Genomic DNA, 18,656 nt, shown 5'->3' with positions numbered 1-18,656 from the left:
TTGCATTTGCTCAAAGGAATTTAGAAAGAGCCGCAACTGCCACTAAAACATACTATGATCTCAAAACGTCCAAAAAGGAATATGAAATAAATGATAAAGTTTATCTTTATAACTTTGGAAGAGATCAGGTTAGGGAGAAGAAATTTCTTCCCTCATGGAAAGGTCCTTTTGTCATTACTGACAAATATCTCCAGTGGCCTATAAAATACGGATCCCCAAAATTGAAAGTTTCATAGATAAATGGGTCCATATCAATCAATTGTGAGCGTTTCATCCAAGATCCCAACTACAAGTCACAGAGGGAGAATGAAGTGTCATATCCCCAAATGAACTAAAGACATACTGTAGTTCAAAGATGCCTAGCTGATAAACATGAAGGCTCAAAATTGACAGACTATCTACATAGAAGACTGTCTATGATGTATACGGTCAACATCCTCACCAAATACCACTAACTTTGATCCAATTCAAATACATGTGTCCTACATATTTTTGAATTTGAAAGGGGGATTTGTCAAGGTATTTGAAATATTATTAAATAATATATAGAAGTATATTTGTCTTTATTTGGTAAATCTGTGGATGTGCACACTGTTTGTAGAACAAAGGATTGTTTCTGGGAGATCTCACACACTAAATATGCTAAATTATGCAATTGTATAATTTAGCAAGGAACTGAAAATTAACACAGTTTCAGAAACCATCTGTATGATTGCCTGGGAACCAATGTTAAATGACAGCATTCTGATACCTAGAACAGGATACATGCCCATATATGGGTTTCCTCCAAGGGAGATGCCGATCCGTCTGAAGAGATGTGAAAGATGCAAACATTCTTTAAAAGGAACTGATAATTAGCACAGATTTGTTTGAGTGGCTCATGCTGTGTGGTTACTAACCCTGGAATATACAAGATGTGGTGAATAAGAGACATTGTGTCTAAGGGAAGGACAGCACACAGTGAAGGCACATGGCTTACATTATGATTTCAAAACAACTGTATATATTTAATGGATATGATATATGTGTATGTATATATATATATATATATATATGTATATTTTGAAGGCATGAATATCTTAGCCTCTGTGTGTTTAAGAACATGAATAGATGTTTATGGACCTGAAGAGAAGTGATTATTAACATTTATTTTTATTTCAGATCTACATAGACAGGATTCATTTATTCAGGAAGAAATACACAGAAATGTAACATGCTATATCTGGAGGAATGCAGTATATCAGGAGTTTTAAATACTACCAATCTGGAAATATAAAAAAATAGGCTGTTATTTCTATAGAAATGCCAGGATACTGATAAAATTATAATGCATTTTAAGCTAGTAATTAGCAGTATTAAATTGCCTTAATATAATAAAATGTTAATAATATAAAACATGATGTCTCATATCAAAACGATCAGGAAATTGATCTGATGCTGCTTCATCTATAATTAATATTGGGAGAGATTAATACAAGAAATTATGGCAGTTATTACATAGTTTAAAGAAATATTTCACTGTCTAAAAATGTTTAGAAATGGTCTTGCTGTATTTGTTTGTGTTGTACTGTCTGCTGCCACCTAGTGTTATGATGCGAAATTGCAGCCATGAGATGATTGGTTGTTGCAAAGAAGCATTTCCTTGACAACACACTCACCAAATAAACCAATCCATGTTCAGTTGCAAAGAACCAATCCGAGACAAGGCCGTGGGCGTTTACCAATACTCACCAATGACTGAGAACAATCAAAAACGGGGAGGGGTAAAATCAGATGATTTAAACCCCAGCATAGAGACTAAAAGAGGTGGCTGGCTGACTCCTGAAGTAACTGTTGTGGTTATTATTAAAGCACACACCTACTATTGGACTCCATATGCATTATCCCCAAATTTTGAATTTCTGAGGTGAAATTGGATCTGTTGCGAAACATTGGAAACTGGATTGCTGTTTATTTGGTGATGTATACGAAGTTTTTTTTTTTATAAGAAAAGTTATATGCATAGCCATTACAGTTAATGGATTTAAAGAGCAGATAGTACTTTTAAACTGTGTGTCATTGTTTTAGATAGCTCTTAACCTGCCTATTTGTATGCAAGCATTTAAAGTAAGCATTTACTATTGCTGTATGTAGCAGAGTTAAAGAAATAGTTTGGATTTTAAGTTAGCATTTCACAGCCTATATATTGTTTAAATCTGTATCTGATTTGTTAAGTAACTCATCTGTGCAAGTTCTGATATTGTAAGTTAATTATGTATTAGGATAAATTGCAGTTAAATAGCAGAATATATATATTGCCCTATTGATTATAGGCACTGTTGCTTGGATGTTAAAGGCTATTTATAAATAAGGTTGGTTCTAAAGATAAGCGTGTATAAACTTTGCATAGCATATTTAAATAGTTTTCAAGCGCATATAAATTTATTTCATATTTCTTTTATTGCAAATATATTTCAAAAATGTTCATGGATATTAACTAAATAAAAGAGTTCAGGTATTTATATTAATTTTATTGTTTCTAGTAGATGCATGTTGATTAAGGGTTTCTATTTTTAAGGAAAATTATTGTTTGTATTGTGTCATAACCCTGCCATAAGCTGATATATTATTTGGATAGCACTACTAAGATTTTCATAAATATACTGACAGGACGCTTATCTTCACATTCCGATTCAACCAGACCACTACCGTTTTCTGAGATTCTCTTTTCTAGATAAGCATTACCAATTTGTCGCTCTTCCATTTGGCCTAGCGACAGCTCTGAGAATCTTTTGAAAAGTTCTTGGTGCCCTTCTATCTGTAATCAGAGAGCAGGGTATTGTGCTGTTTCCTTATTTAGACGATATCTTGGTACTAGCTCAAGCTTTTCATTTAGCAGAATCTCACACGAAACAACTAGTGTGGTTTCTTCAAGAACATGGTTAGAGGATTAATTTACAAAAGAGTTTCTTGATTCCACAGACAAGGGTCACCTTTTTAGGTTTCCAGATAGATTCAGTGTTCATTACTTTTTCTCTGATAGACAAGAGACGAATGAAGTTGGTTTTAGCTTGTCTAAACCTTCAGTCTCTATCATTCCCCTTAGTGGCTATGTGCATAGAAGTTTTAGGTCTCATGACTGCAACATCGGACGTGATCCCCTTTGCTCCTTTTTAAATGAGATCTCTACAACTTTGCATGTTGTACCAATGGTGCAGGGATTATACTCAGATATGACAACTGATATACTTAAATCCCAACACTCAACTCTCTCTGATTTGGTGGTTAGACCTTCACCTTATTGTTCAAGGGGCCTCATTTGTTCATCCTTCCTGGACTGTGACACAACAGATGCAAGTCTTACAGGTTGGGGAGCTGTCTGGGGGTCTCTAAAAGCACAAGGGTTTGGGAACCTCAAGAGGCGAGGTTACAAAATCAATATTTTAGAACTCTGTGCTATTTTCAGAGTTCTTCAGGCGTGGCCTCCATTGAAGAGAGAACTTTTTGTTTTCAAACAGACAATATCACAACAGTGGCATATGTCAATCATCAAGGAGGGACTCGCAGTCCTTCAGAAATGAAAGAGGTCTCTCTGATACTTTCTTGGGCGGAATCCAAATTTTGTCTAATTTCTGTGATTCATATCCCAGGTGTAGACAATTGGGAAGCGGATTATCTCAGCCATCAGACTTTACATCCGGGGGAGTGGTTTCTACATCCAGATGTGTTTTTTCATCTTGTACAGATGTGGGGTCTTCCAGAAATAGATCTGATGGCCTCTCATCTAAACAAGAAGCTTCCAAGATACCTTTCCAGGGTTAGATATCCTCAGGCGGAGATGGTGGATGGCTTAGTAGTTCCTTGGTTTTACCAACCTGCTTATATTTTTCCGCCTCTGGTTCTTCTTCCAAGGGTGATCTCCAAGATCATAATGGAACAATCTCATGTTTTTCTGAAAGCACCAGCATGTCCTCACAGGTTTTAGTATGTGGATCTTGTCCGGATGTCCTGTTGCCAGCCTTGGCCACTTCCTTTAAGGCCAGACCTTCTGTCTCAAGGGACTTTTTTTCCATCAGGATCTCAAATCTCTAAATTTGAAGGCATGGAAATTCTACACTTAGTGCTTAGTCAAAGAAGTTTCTCTGACTCAGTGATTAGCACTATGATACAGGCTCGTAAGTCTGTTTCAAGGAAAATTTATCATCGGGTTTGGAAAACCTATATTTCATGTTGTTCCACTCATAATTATTCTTGGCATTCTTTCAGAATTCCTAGGATTTCACAGTTTCTTCAGGATGGTTTGGATAAGGGTTTGTCTGCAAATACTTTGAAAGGACACATTTCTGCTCTTTCTGTCTTATTTCATAGAAAGATTGCTAAACTTCCTGATATTCACTGTTTTGTTCAGGCTTTGATTTGTATCAAACCTGTTATTAAATCTATTTCTCCTCCTTGGAGTCTTAATTTGGGTTTCAAGATTTTGCAGGCTCCTCCTTTTGAGCCTATGCATTCTTTGGATATTAAACTACTTTCTTGGAAAGTGTTATATCTTTTGACTATCTTTTCTGCTCTCTCTTGTGAGTCTCCTTATCTGATTTTCCTTCAAGATAAAGCTGTTTTGCGGTCTTCATTACAATTTTTGTCTAAAGTTGTGAATTCTAACAACATCAATAGGAAAATTGTGTTTCCTTCCTTTTGTCCTAATCCTAAGAATACTCTTGAAAGGTCTTTACATTCTTTGGATGTGGTAAGAGCATTGAAATATTATGTCGAGACTGCTAAAGATTTCAGAAAGACTTCTAGTCTATTTGTTATTTTTTTCTGGTTCCAGGAAAGGTCAGAAAGCCTCTGCCATTTCTTTGGCATCTTGGTTGAAACTTTTGATTCACAAAGCTTATTTGGAGGCGGGACAGTCTCCACCTCAGAGAATTACAGCTCATTCTACTAGATCAGTTGCCACTTCTTGGGCTTTTAAGAATGAAGCTTCAGTTGATCAAATTTGCAAAGCAGCAACTTGGTCTTGGTCATACTTTTACTACATTTTACCATTTTGATGTGTTTGCTTCCTCGGAAGCAGCCTTTGGTAGAAAGGTTCTTCAGGCAGTTGCCTCTAATGCCTTCGATTTGAGTTTTTTTGGTTAAATTTTTTAAAGAAAATTTAAAGGGACACTGAACCCAAATTTTTTCTTTTGTGATTCAGATAGAGCATGCAATTTTAAGCAACTTTCTAATTTACTCCTATTATCATTTTTTCTTTGTTTTCTTGCTATCTTTATTTGAAAAAAAAGGCATCTAAGCTTTTTTTTTTTTTGGTTTAACTCTGGACAGCACTTTTTTATTGGTGTATGAATTTATCCACCAATCAGCAAGAACAACCTAGGTTGTTCACCAAAAATGGGCCGGCATCTAAACTTACATTCTTGCATTTCAAATAAAGATACCAAGAGAATGAAAACAAATTGATAATAGGAGTAAATTAGAAAGTTGCTTAAAATGTCATGCTCTATCTGAATCACAAAATTGGGTTCAGTGTCCCTTTAATTATTTTGTATGTAATTTCCCAGAGGATTTAGCTGTTAATATTTTATCCCTCCCTCTCTAGTGACGCGTGGTTTTCCACATCTTAGGTATTACTTCCCATACGTCACTAGCTCATGGGCTCTTGCCACTTACATGAAAGAAAACATAATTTATGTAAGAACTTACCTTATAAATTAATTTATTTCATAGTGGCAAGAGTCCATGAGACCCACCCTATTTTTTGTGGTTATGATTTTTTGTATAAAGCACTTTATTTTTTTCAGTTCCTCTTTTTGTATGCTTTTTACTCCTTCTTTTACACCTCACTTCTTGGTTACACGTTAAACTAAGGTATCAGTAAGGTAGGAGGTGTATGTATAGGCATTTTGAGGTTTGGGAAACTTTGCCCCCTCCTGGTAGGAATGTATATCCCATACGTCACTAGCTCATGGACTCTTGCTACTATGAAAGAAATTAATTTATCAGGTAAGTTCTTACATAAATTATGTTTTTTTCTCTGACATGGTGGCTAAACCACCAATTTCTTCAGGGGGCCTCCTTTGTTCACCCTATCTGATCTGTGATTACAACAAATGCAAGTCTTACAGGTTGGGGAGCAGTATGGGGGTCCCTGACTGCACAGGGAGTTTGGAATCTTCAGAAAACAAAGATTCCAATCAATATGTTAGAACTCCGTGCTCTTTTTAAAGCTCTTCAAGCTTGGTCTCTTTTGAAGAATGAACCTTCCCTTCATTTCAAAACAGACAATATCACAACAGTGACATATGTCAATCAACAAGGGCGAACTCGAAGTTACCTAGCCATGAAAGAAGTATCTCAGATACTTTCTTGGGCAGAGACTAATTCCTGTCTCCTCATTGCGATTCACATCCCAGGTGTGGACAACTGGTATGCAGATTATCTCAGCCACCAGTCACTACACCCGGGGCAACAGTCTCTCCATCAGGATGTATTCTTACAAATTGTTCATATCTGGGGTCTTCCACAAATAGATCTCATGGCCTCTGGTTTGAACAATAAACTTCCCAGATACATTGCAAGGTCAAGTGATCCTCAGGCAGTAATGACGGATGCTCTAGCAGTCCCTCGGTCATTCCAATATGCTTATATATTTCCTCCTCTGGTTCTACTACCTAGAGTGATTTCAAAACTCAAGATGGAACAATCATCTGTACTTCTGATAGCTCCTATGTGGCCTCTCAGGATCTGGTATGCAGATCTAGTTTAGATGTCCAGCTACCCACCATGGCATCGTTCTCTAAGACCAGACCTTCTGTTTTAAGGTCCCTTCTTTCATCCAGACATAAAATCTCTGAACATAATGGTGTGGAGATTGAATGTCTAGTTCCCAGTCACAGAGGTTTTTCAGACTCTGTCATTACTATGATTTAAATACAAAGAGAGAAGCGCTCTACCAGGAACGAACAACAGCTCAGTGGCTTGTTCTATGGCGATTTACCACCCGGGAGCAGCCTCTTTTAGACCAGTGTGCTTTTCACAGAAGAAAACTTTCCTGAAGTATATCAGTCTGATCCCGCCAAGTAAGGTCAGTCCAGCCCCGAAATACCAGGCAATTCTCCTCTGAACAAGGAACATGACAACCCCAGACGATCGTTTCGGCCTCCTATGGGCCTCGTCAGTGAGGTGCAGCCACATTCCTCTAAGCACACTGGGCAAGGAGTCCACGTCTGGTTTCCCCCATCACCCATAGGGAGACTTCCCCAGGGTCATAATAATTTGCATACAAAGAGAGAAGCGCTCTACCAGGAACAAACAACAGCTCAGTGGCTTGTTCTATGGCGATTTACCACCCGGAAGCAGCCTCTTTTAGACCAGTGTGCTTTTCACAGAAGAAAACTTTCCTGAAGTATATCAGTCTGATCCCGCCAAGTAAGGTCAGTCCAGCCCCGAAATACCAGGCAATTCTCCTCTGAACAAGGAACATGACAACCCCAGACGATCGTTTCGGCCTCCTATGGGCCTCGTCAGTGAGGTGCAGCCACATTCCTCTAAGCACACTGGGCAAGGAGTCCACGTCTGGTTTCCCCCATCACCCATAGGGAGACTTCCCCAGGGTCATAATAATTTGCATACAAAGAGAGAAGCGCTCTACCAGGAACGAACAACAGCTCAGTGGCTTGTTCTATGGCGATTTACCACCCGGAAGCAGCCTCTTTTAGACCAGTGTGCTTTTCACAGAAGAAAACTTTCCTGAAGTATATCAGTCTGATCCCGCCAAGTAAGGTCAGTCCAGCCCCGAAATACCAGGCAATTCTCCTCTGAACAAGGAACATGACAACCCCAGATGATCGTTTCGGCCTCCTATGGGCCTCGTCAGTGAGGTGCAGCCACAATCCTCTAAGCACACTGGGCAAGGAGTCCACGTCTGGTTTCCCCCATCACCCATAGGGAGACTTCCCCAGGGTCATAATAATTTGCATACAAAGAGAGAAGCGCTCTACCAGGAACGAACAACAGCTCAGTGGCTTGTTCTATGGCGATTTACCACCCGGAAGCAGCCTCTTTTAGACCAGTGTGCTTTTCACAGAAGAAAACTTTCCTGAAGTATATCAGTCTGATCCCGCCAAGTAAGGTCAGTCCAGCCCCGAAATACCAGGCAATTCTCCTCTGAACAAGGAACATGACAACCCCAGATGATCGTTTCGGCCTCCTATGGGCCTCGTCAGTGAGATGCAGCCACATTCCTCTAAGCACACTGGGCAAGGAGTCCACGTCTGGTTTCCCCCATCACCCATAGGGAGACTTCCCCAGGGTCATAATAATTTGCATACAAAGAGAGAAGCGCTCTACCAGGAACGAACAACAGCTCAGTGGCTTGTTCTATGGCGATTTACCACCCGGAAGCAGCCTCTTTTAGACCAGTGTGCTTTTCACAGAAGAAAACTTTCCTGAAGTATATCAGTCTGATCCCGCCAAGTAAGGTCAGTCCAGCCCCGAAATACCAGGCAATTCTCCTCTGAACAAGGAACATGACAACCCCAGACGATCGTTTCGGCCTCCTATGGGCCTCGTCAGTGAGGTGCAGCCACATTCCTCTAAGCACACTGGGCAAGGAGTCCACGTCTGGTTTCCCCCATCACCCATAGGGAGACTTCCCCAGGGTCATAATAATTTGCATACAAAGAGAGAAGCGCTCTACCAGGAACGAACAACATCTCAGTGGCTTGTTCTATGGCGATTTACCACCCGGAAGCAGCCTCTTTTAGACCAGTGTGCTTTTCACAGAAGAAAACTTTCCTGAAGTATATCAGTCTGATCCCGCCAAGTAAGGTCAGTCCAGCCCCGAAATACCAGGCAATTCTCCTCTGAACAAGGAACATGACAACCCCAGACGATCGTTTCGGCCTCCTATGGGCCCCGTCAGTGAGGTGCAGCCACATTCCTCTAAGCACACTGGGCAAGGAGTCCACGTCTGGTTTCCCCCATCACCCATAGGGAGACTTCCCCAGGGTCATAATAATTTGCATACAAAGAGAGAAGCGCTCTACCAGGAACGAACAACAGCTCAGTGGCTTGTTCTATGGCGATTTACCACCCGGAAGCAGCCTCTTTAAGCAATAAAACCTGTTTCCAGGAAAATTTATTTTAAGGTTTGGAAAACTTATATTTCCTGGTGTTCCACTCATAATTTTTCTTGGCATACATTTAGAATTCCTCAGTTTCTTCAAGATGGTTTAGATAAGGACTTATCTGCCAATACTTTGAAAGGACAGATTTCTGATCTTTCTGTTATGTTTCACTGAAAGATTGCTCATCTTCCAGACATTCATTGTTTTGTTCAGGCTTTGTCTACAATAAAACCTGTAATTAAATCTATTTCTCCTCCATGGAGTCTCAATCTAGTGTTACCGTCTTTGCAGACCCCCCCTTCTTTGTATACTTTTACCAAATTTTACCATTTTGATGTTTTTGCCTCTTCAGAAGCAGCTTTGGTATAAAGGTTCTTCAGGCAGTGGTCACTCAATTCTTTTGCCTATACAAATATCTTCAGGTTTTTTAGTTTTTTAAAAGATATTATTTTCAAGGAAAAAAGCTGTTTGTATTTTATCCCTCCCTTTTTATTTTGTTACTCGTGGCCTTCCACATCTTGGGTATTAGATCCCATATATAACAAATCGTGGACTCTCACCACCTATATGAAAGAAAACATAATTTATGTAAGAACTTACCTGATAAATTAATTTCTTTCATGGTGGGAGAGTTCACCAGGTCATCTCCCTATTTTGGGTTGTTTTTTAACAGAGCACATCTTTTTTACTGTTCCTTTTTTATGGCTTTTTCTTTATCCTTTTTTACACCTCACTTCTTGGCTATACGTTAAACGGAGATATGAGTGAGGTGGGTGGGGTATTTATAGGCTTTGAGATTTGGGAAACTTTGCTTCCTCCTGGTAGGAATGTATATCTCGCCACCATGAAATAAATTAATTTATCAGGTAAGTTCTTACATAAATTATGTTTTTATCCAATAACTAATATAAGTAGATCAGGTTCCTGGCTCTCAATAAGCAATGTGTTACTGAATATAAATATATATGTATATATATATATATATATATATATATATATATATATATATATATATATATATATATATATATATATATATATATATATATATATATATATATATATATATATATAAAGAATGAAACAGGCTTGTCTAGTGAGTGATTTCTGGTTTGCTGTCATAATCCTGTTTAAAAGGATCGCTGTGTCAAAACAGTATTTTTGAAGCAAAAAAAACAGAATTTGCATATCTAATTTGCATATCTTACCCACAATTCTCTTGTGCATTGAAAACATTGTATATTAAGAATTTCTGGGGAAAAGCAAGCAGGGATACTTGCCTAGATGTACTAATTTCCTATGCAAATATTTACATTGAGATATATATATATATATATATATATAAATATATATATATATATATATATATATATATATATAAATAAATATATATATATATATATATATATATATATATATATATATATATATATATATTCTATATTATAAAAGGCCAGGTGTGTTTGTCTGACACAGTCATGCGCAGTAGAGACTGCAGTGAGAGACAAACATACCTGGCCTTAATGATCAGCGCCGATGCGCAGTAGAGACTGCGCGAGACAAGCGTGAGGATGGCGCTGATTAAGCCCTGAGCCTCGCTACACAATTACTCCCCGCCCCAACACCCCCCCGCTAACCCTCCTACGGATACACACAAACTGCCACCCGCACCCTGAGACACGAACATAGTTCACAGCAGCAAAACATATGCAGCAATCTCACAATGTGTACGGCACAACTGCTTCATTTTACACCCTGCTCCAAGTTCCCAGCTGCTGTCTGCTTGCTCCCTGACCCCCTTACAGTGAAAACAGAGAGAGCAGGTGCTGAGACTCGGCCACAGCTCCGGTCTGTAGTAGCACAGCCATCCGGCCGGCCCCGGATACACGGAAAGGAGGAGAGAGAGCTGGAGAGCCCCGCCTCTGAGTGACAGCAGGAAGAAGGAGACCGGGAGCAGCAGAGGGACAGAGAGCTGCTGGGGTGTACTGGCTGCTCTGAGCTGGGAATGCGTGTCTGCATCACGTGTGCTAATCACTGTACTGACAGAACCCTTACTATACGGATTACACAGTACGCTGAGCATGTGAGCAACACTGACTGATGATTTACACACAGCATAGGGATAGAGGGATAGGGATAGATGGATATAGGGATAGAAGGTTAGAGAGATAGAGGGACCCATGGATAGAGGGATACATGGATAGAGTGATAGAGGGATAGGGATAGAGGGACAGGGAGAGAGATAGAGGGAGGGGTGGGACTGCTGCACTGCAGAAAAAAAATGTTGAGAGTGGCAGGGAGGGGAAAGGAGAGAGGAGACGAGGGAGAGGGGATCTGATTGGATGGGGGGATCAGAAGGTAGGGAAAGGTTCTTGGAGGGAGAGGTGGCTAAATGAGGGAGAGGGGGAGGGAGTTGGGCAGCTACATACTTGGCCTTAAGGATGAGTGTGTGCTCAAGATGAAAGTGCACAATGCAATGCCTCCTTAGAGGTATATTTCTTTCCTTACACATTTTGTGTATTTGTGTGTGTGTGTATATATATATATATATATATATATATATATATATAGTGATAGCAGATATATGATTATCCGTGTTTAGTAAGTGGAAAGAAAATGTTTATCTAGCTAATTCTCAGTCACATTAAATAACTTTAGTAATATTGCGGGTAATAAATACAAGGATAATTTCTGAAACATCTGCACTAACAAATTTATGTAATTGCTTGTTTACAATTTTGTTGGATCAATGCTAAATGAAGATGTTAGAACAATTAGAATTGTTATGGATTTTTTTTTATTAACATTCAATATTGCTACCATTGATTTGTGCTCAACAATACAGGGAAAATACGGTACTTAAAAAAATCGCAAATCATGTTTTCCCTATGTGCTAAATGCATATTGTAGTTTATCTACTTATCTGTTAATTTGGCTCACTTTGTTTTAGTGAAAACATTTGGATCTTTTCCAGATAAGCCCCGCCACTAATGCAAAAAGTGCACGCGCGAAAAGTTAAGCCCCGCCACTTTTTCCAGCTCCAATTTAATGCACGCTACGCAACCTTGACCTTTGATGTTTTACCTGTCTCGTGTATCATATATGCATCATAGCACCTAAACAAGATACAGCTGGCCATGCTTCAATAATTCAATTTAATCTGTTATACAACCAAGTTAATTCATTTGCCTACACAGCAGATAGTGACTTTGCTGCTAAAGCTTAATCTAATTAATTAATTACGTCGGTAATAAGGCTCTTGCCCGAGCATCACCCATAAGAACTTTCTCTGCTCTAACCTTATCCAGGCTGCTCTCCCCCATCTCGCTACTTGCACTTAGGTAGGCCTCAACCAACACCGCAAGCTTTCCTTGCTGATTCTTCCGGCAACTTGCTCTTCTTATTCAGATGTCTACAGAACCCATCAGGCCCCACCCACACATTGGGACTATGCGTCCTTCCTTGCCCAGTTGTTACCGAATATGGAAGCGGCTGCCAGAGTGAAATCTGCAAGTAACCCCCCTTTGCTGCACACTAAAGCTTGCTGGTATCTGCTTTACATCTAAAGCCGAGCGTTTATAGCGAAACCTAAATCACTCACATAAATTATTGGGATTATAAAAAGTAAAAGTACAAGTTTCATATCCTCCCCTCATGACATGTCCCAATTTCACCTTCTTCAATAAAAAATAAAAGTACAAGTTTCATTTCACCCTGTTCAATAAAAACTCAAACTACAAGTTTCATATCCTCCCCAAGTTTCATTTCACCGTCTTTTTGGGTGGCGGGGGTTAACTTTTTGGCGGGGCTTATCTGGAAAAGATCCAAACATTTTTTTTTTCTAAATAGAAATAATAAATAAATAATTAAAATGTCAAAATTAGATCTACTGAATACTGGATTTTTCACAGCATAAGCAAATGTTACCATTTAAAATCAAAAAGTTAAATGGAAACTGTTAGATATACATTCAAATTGTCGAACTAACGCTTAAGTAAAAACATTTATCTTTTCTTTTTGAACTTTTTAAGTGTATAATTCAATTCTATACACTGTAATTACACTTGAAGATGCAGAACTGTCAACATATTCTTTGGTGCATTGCAAAAAAATACTGAGGAAATTACAGGGATTTTCAAAGCACATGTACATATTTTAAAACTAAAAAAGCAGAGGTAATTTTATTTAATTCCTCTACATCAGTACAGCAAATCACAATAATAACTGTCAGTTTCACTATATAGCTTTTCAAGAGTCTAAATAATAATACTGAAACGCTGGTCAGTTTTATTTCCTTAATTTAACTAATCTAACAATGATTTGAATTACTGATATCACTGGGTCATTGCACTTTGTTACTTTGATTTTATTCAGCCATCTTGATACAGTCTACTATAGAATTTTTATTGTGTAAAAAGGTAGATAATCCCTTTATTACCCATTCCCCAATTTTGCATAACCAGCACATTTATATTAATTAATTTTTTACCTCTGTGATTACCTTGTATATAAGCCTCTGCAGACTGCCCCCTTATTTCACTTCTTTTGACAGACTTGCATTTTAGCCAATCAGTGCCCTCTTACTAGTAACTCCATGGTTGTGAGCACAGTGTTATCTATATGGCACACATGAACCAATGCTCCCTCTAGCAGTGAAAAACTGTCAAATTCATTCAGATAAGAGGCGGTCTTTAAGGGCTTAGAAATTAACATATGAGCCAACCTAAGTTTAGCTTTTAACTAAGAATATTAAGAGAATAAAGCAAATTTGATGATAAAAGTAAATTGGGCTGCAATTGTAAAAAGTTTTTTAATTAATTGGCCCTTTCTTTTGGTTTAGAAATGATTGGTTTAAAGGGTATTCATACCAGGTACCATCATTTCCCAAGCCAATTTTCCACTTCTAGACCTACTTCCTTCTCTATTGGCAGGGAAATCTTTCATAATTTCCCTTAAGATTTTTAAATTTACTTTAAGCCTAGAACCATTAGTATGTCTTATTAGATCTAATGCAGACATCACTAGAATACAAATTGGGAATGTTCGCATTCTTCAAATAATAATTTATGGCCAGATTACGAGTTTTGAGTTATGAGCGGCTCGGCAATAACTTTCAAGTTATTTCCACCGCTCACCTCCCTATAGCGCTGCTATTACAGGTTTGCAAAAAACCTGCGTCAGCGGGCAATATGGCATTGTTGAGCTCCATACCACACACAAATACCAGCGCTGCTTTGAGCTGGTTTTACGTGCTCGTGCACAATTTCCCCATAGACATCCAGCTGAAAAAAAGCCTAACACCTGCAATAAAGGAGCGTAAAGCTCCGTAACGCAGCCCCATTGGGGAAAGAAAATTTATGTTTATATCTAACACCCTAACATAAACCCAGAGTCTAAACACCCCTAATCTGCCGCCCCTGACATCGCCGCCACCTACATTACAGTTATTAAGCCCTAATCTGTCCGCCCCCGACATAGCCGCCACCTACCTACACTTATTAACCCTTAAACCTCTAGCCTCCCACATCACTAACACTAAATAAATATATTAACCCCTAAACCTAAGTCTAACCCTAACCCTAACTTTAATATAATTAAAATAAATCTAAATAAAAATTACTATCATTACCTAACTAATTCCTATTTAAAACTAAATACTTACCTGTAAAATAAACTCTAAGCTAGCTACAATATAACTAATAGTTATATTGTAGCTATCTTAGGTTTTATTTTTATTTCACAGCTAAGTTTGTATTTATTTTAACTAGGTAGACTAGTTAGTAAATAGTTATTAACTATTTACTAACTACCTAGTTAAAATAAATACAAACTTACCTGTAAAATAAAACATAACCTGAGTTACGCTAACACCTAACATTACATTAAAATTAAATCATTTACATTAATTAAGTACAATTAACTAAAAAAAAAAAAAAAAAAAACACTAAATTACGCAAAATAAAAAAGAAATGATCAAATATTTAAACTAATTACACCTAATCTAATAGTCCTATCAAAATAAAAAAGCCCCCCCCAAAATAAAAAAAACCCTGGCCTAAACTAAACTGCCAATAGCCCTTAAAATGGCCTTTTGTGGGGCATTGCCCCAAAGAAATCAGCTCTTTTTCCTGTAAATAAAATACAAACAACCCCCCCAACAGTAAAACCCACCACCCACACAACCAACCCCCCCCAAATAAAACCCTATCTAAATAAACCTAAGCTCCCCATTGCCCTGAAAAGAGCATTTGGATGGGCATTTAGCTCTTTTTCATTGCCCAAACCCCTAATCTAAAAATAAAACCCACCAAATAAACCCTTAAAAAAACCTAACACTAACCCCCGAAGATCCACTTACAGTTTTTGAAGACCGGACATCCATCCTCAACGAAGCCGGGAGAAGTCTTCATCCAAGCAGCAAGAAATTTTCCTCCAGACGGGTTGAAGTCTTCATCCAGACAGCATCTTCTATCTTCCTCCTTCCGACATGGAGCGGCTCCATCTTCAAGACATCCGTCGAGGAGTATCCTCTTCTTTCGACTCCTCTTGAAGAATGAAGGTTCCTTTAAATGATGTCATCCAAGATGGCGTCCCTTGAATTCCGATTGGCTGATAGAATTCTATCAGCCAATCGTAATTAAAGGTAAAAAAATCCTATTGGCTAATGCAATCAGCCAATAGGATTGAGCTTGCATTCTATTGGCTGATCGGAACAGCCAATAGAATGCAAGCTTAATCCTATTGGCTGATTGGATCAGTCAATAGGGTTGAAGCTCAATCCTATTGGCTGATAGTATCAGCCAATAGGATTTTTTCACCTTTAATTCCGATTGGCTGATAGAATTCTATCAGCCAATCGGAATTCAAGGGACGCCATATGGGATGACTTCTTGCCGCTTGGATTAAGACTTCTCCCGGCTTCGTTGAGGATGGATGTCCGGTCTTCGGGGGTTAGTGTTAGGTTTTTTTAAGGGTTTATTGTGTGGGTTTCATTTTTAGATTAGGGGTTTGGGCAAGGAAAAAGAGCTAAATGCCCTTTTAAGGGCACTGCCCATCCAAATGCCTTTTTCAGGGCAATGGGGAGCTTAGGTTTATTTAGATAGGGTTTTATTTGGTTGTTTGGGTGGTGGGTTTTACTGTTGGGGGGTTGTTTGTATTTTTTTTTACAGGTAAAAGAGCTGATTTCTTTAGGGCAAAGCCCGGCAAAAGGCCCTTTTAAGGGCTATTGGCAGTTTAGTTTAGGCTAGGGTTTTTTTTTATTTCGGGGGGCTTTTTTATTTTGATAGGGCTAATATATTAGGTGTATATTAGTTTAAATATTTGATCAATTCTTTTTTATTTTGTGTAATTTAGTGTTTTTTATTTTTTGTAATTTAGTTCATTGTATTTAATTAATGTAATTTATTTAATTGTAGTGTAATGTTAGGTTTTAGTGTAAGACAGGTTAGGTCTTATTTTACAGGTAAATTTGTCTTTATTTTAACTAGGTAGATAGTAAATGGTTAATAACTATTTACTAACTAGTCTACCTAGTTAAAATAAATTCAAACTTGCCTGTGAAATAAAAATAAAACCTAAGATAGCTACAATATAACTATTAGTTATATTGTAGCTAGCTTAGTGTTTATTTTACAGGTAAGTATTTAGTTTTAAATAGGAATTATTTAGTTAATGATAGTAATTTTCATTTAGATTTATTTTAATTATATTAAAGTTAGGGGTGTTAGGGTTAGACTTAGGGTTAGGTTTAGGGGTTAATAACTTTAATACAGTGGCGGCAGTGACGTTGGGGGCGGCAGATTAGTGGTTAATAATATTTAACTAGTGTTTGCGATGCGGGAGTGTGGTGGTTTAGGGGTTAATATGTTTATTATAGTGGCGGCGATCTCGGAGCGGCAGATTAGGGGTTAATATTTTTATTTTAGTGTTTGCGATGCGGGAGGGCCTCAGTTTAGGGGTCATTAGGTAGTTTATGGGTGTTAGTGTACTTTGTAACACTTTAGTTATGAGTTTTATGCTACAGCTTTGTAGCACATAACCCATAACTACTGACTTTAGATGGCGGTACGAATCTTGTGGTTATAGGCTGTACCGCTCACTTTTTGGCCTCCCAGGCAAAACTCGTAATACCGGCGCTATGGAAGTCCCATTGAAAAATAACTTTTTGAAAGGTGCGGTAGTTACGTTGCGTTAAGGCCAAAAAAGTGTGTGGTTCAGCTATACCTGCAAGACTCGTAATACCAGCAGTAGTGAAAAATCAGCGTTATTAGGCTTTTTCACTCATAACGCAAAACTCGTAATCTAGCCGTTTATTAGCAGCCGCAAAAAATTATGATTAACCTCAGCTTTTATGCACCTATTTTTTTCTTATGCAGTTTTAGTTCACATGCAATTTTTCTTAAAAAAAGTAAAAAATACAGCTCAAATGACACATTTAAACTATAAAATATATACCCAAATTAAACATGATCCTCATAATGTTTGTGAATTATTACAATAAAGTTTATGGACATTTATATGTGTTAATTATAAAATAACTGACAATTATATAAAATAATTAATGCACACAAGCCGTTAATTGATATTAATGTTTGGATAAAACATTTTAGGCATTTTCAACATTATTAAACTAATTAGCTGTCATGTATATTTTGTAAAGGAAATATTGTAATATAACGTTGATATCCTCATGACAATTAGACACAAGTGAATGATCTATACAGTATTTACACATTGTTCAACAGTTATATGATGGATAGCACCAGCTTAATGAACGTTATATATGGAGTATATAGATATTATTGGTACATCGTCTATAATTTCAAACATCTGAGGAGTAAGGATTCATTTGACTGACATACACTCTTAATAGTGTTAGCATTCTAAATCAAGGTTTTCTAATACTGAAACATACCTACATGGAATATTCCAACATACAAGTTCTTGATCCTGCCAGCATTTTTGCCGTATAAATGGGATTATTTTGCTCAAAATAATTTTGATAAGACAAGTGTAATGTGGGTCACAACCCTATAAGCTACAGGACTAGTATGATAGCTCTAAACCACTCAGACTATTATTGTAAGTTTAAATTTATATATTTGTTTGACAGCTTATGGAACAATATGTTGTTCGGACGATATAATTGGGTCCTCGTCATACACCCCCCCCTCGAGCATTTGTATAACGGAGTGGTGACCGCAAACGTCACCAATACTCCATGGAAATACAACCAAGATGCGGATTGGCTAAGAAACTGTCAAACTTACATAAGCGGCCATGCGATCGGCCGCCAGTCCTTTAAATAAGTTGTGTAAACGAGTGATCGGGCATCTCTGAAAAAGCAGTTGCGAAACACGCGTCAGGCGTTTGCACTGCTCCTCTCATCCTTGTTCAACTTTAGTGTAAATTGTTGGCCTTTCTCCCATAGATTTAGTACGAGGTAGTTGGTAGTTCTTAGCTACTGGTAGAGCAGGAACTATTTGCTTATTAGAGACACCGGGTGAGTCTTATTACAGACCGCTGTGTGGCTTTTTCTTAATACGG

Source organism: Bombina bombina, chromosome 4, assembly GCF_027579735.1.
Source record: "Bombina bombina isolate aBomBom1 chromosome 4, aBomBom1.pri, whole genome shotgun sequence".
In the NCBI taxonomy this organism is placed as follows: Eukaryota; Metazoa; Chordata; class Amphibia; order Anura; family Bombinatoridae; genus Bombina; species Bombina bombina.
Note: the sequence above shows the minus strand (reverse complement) of the source record.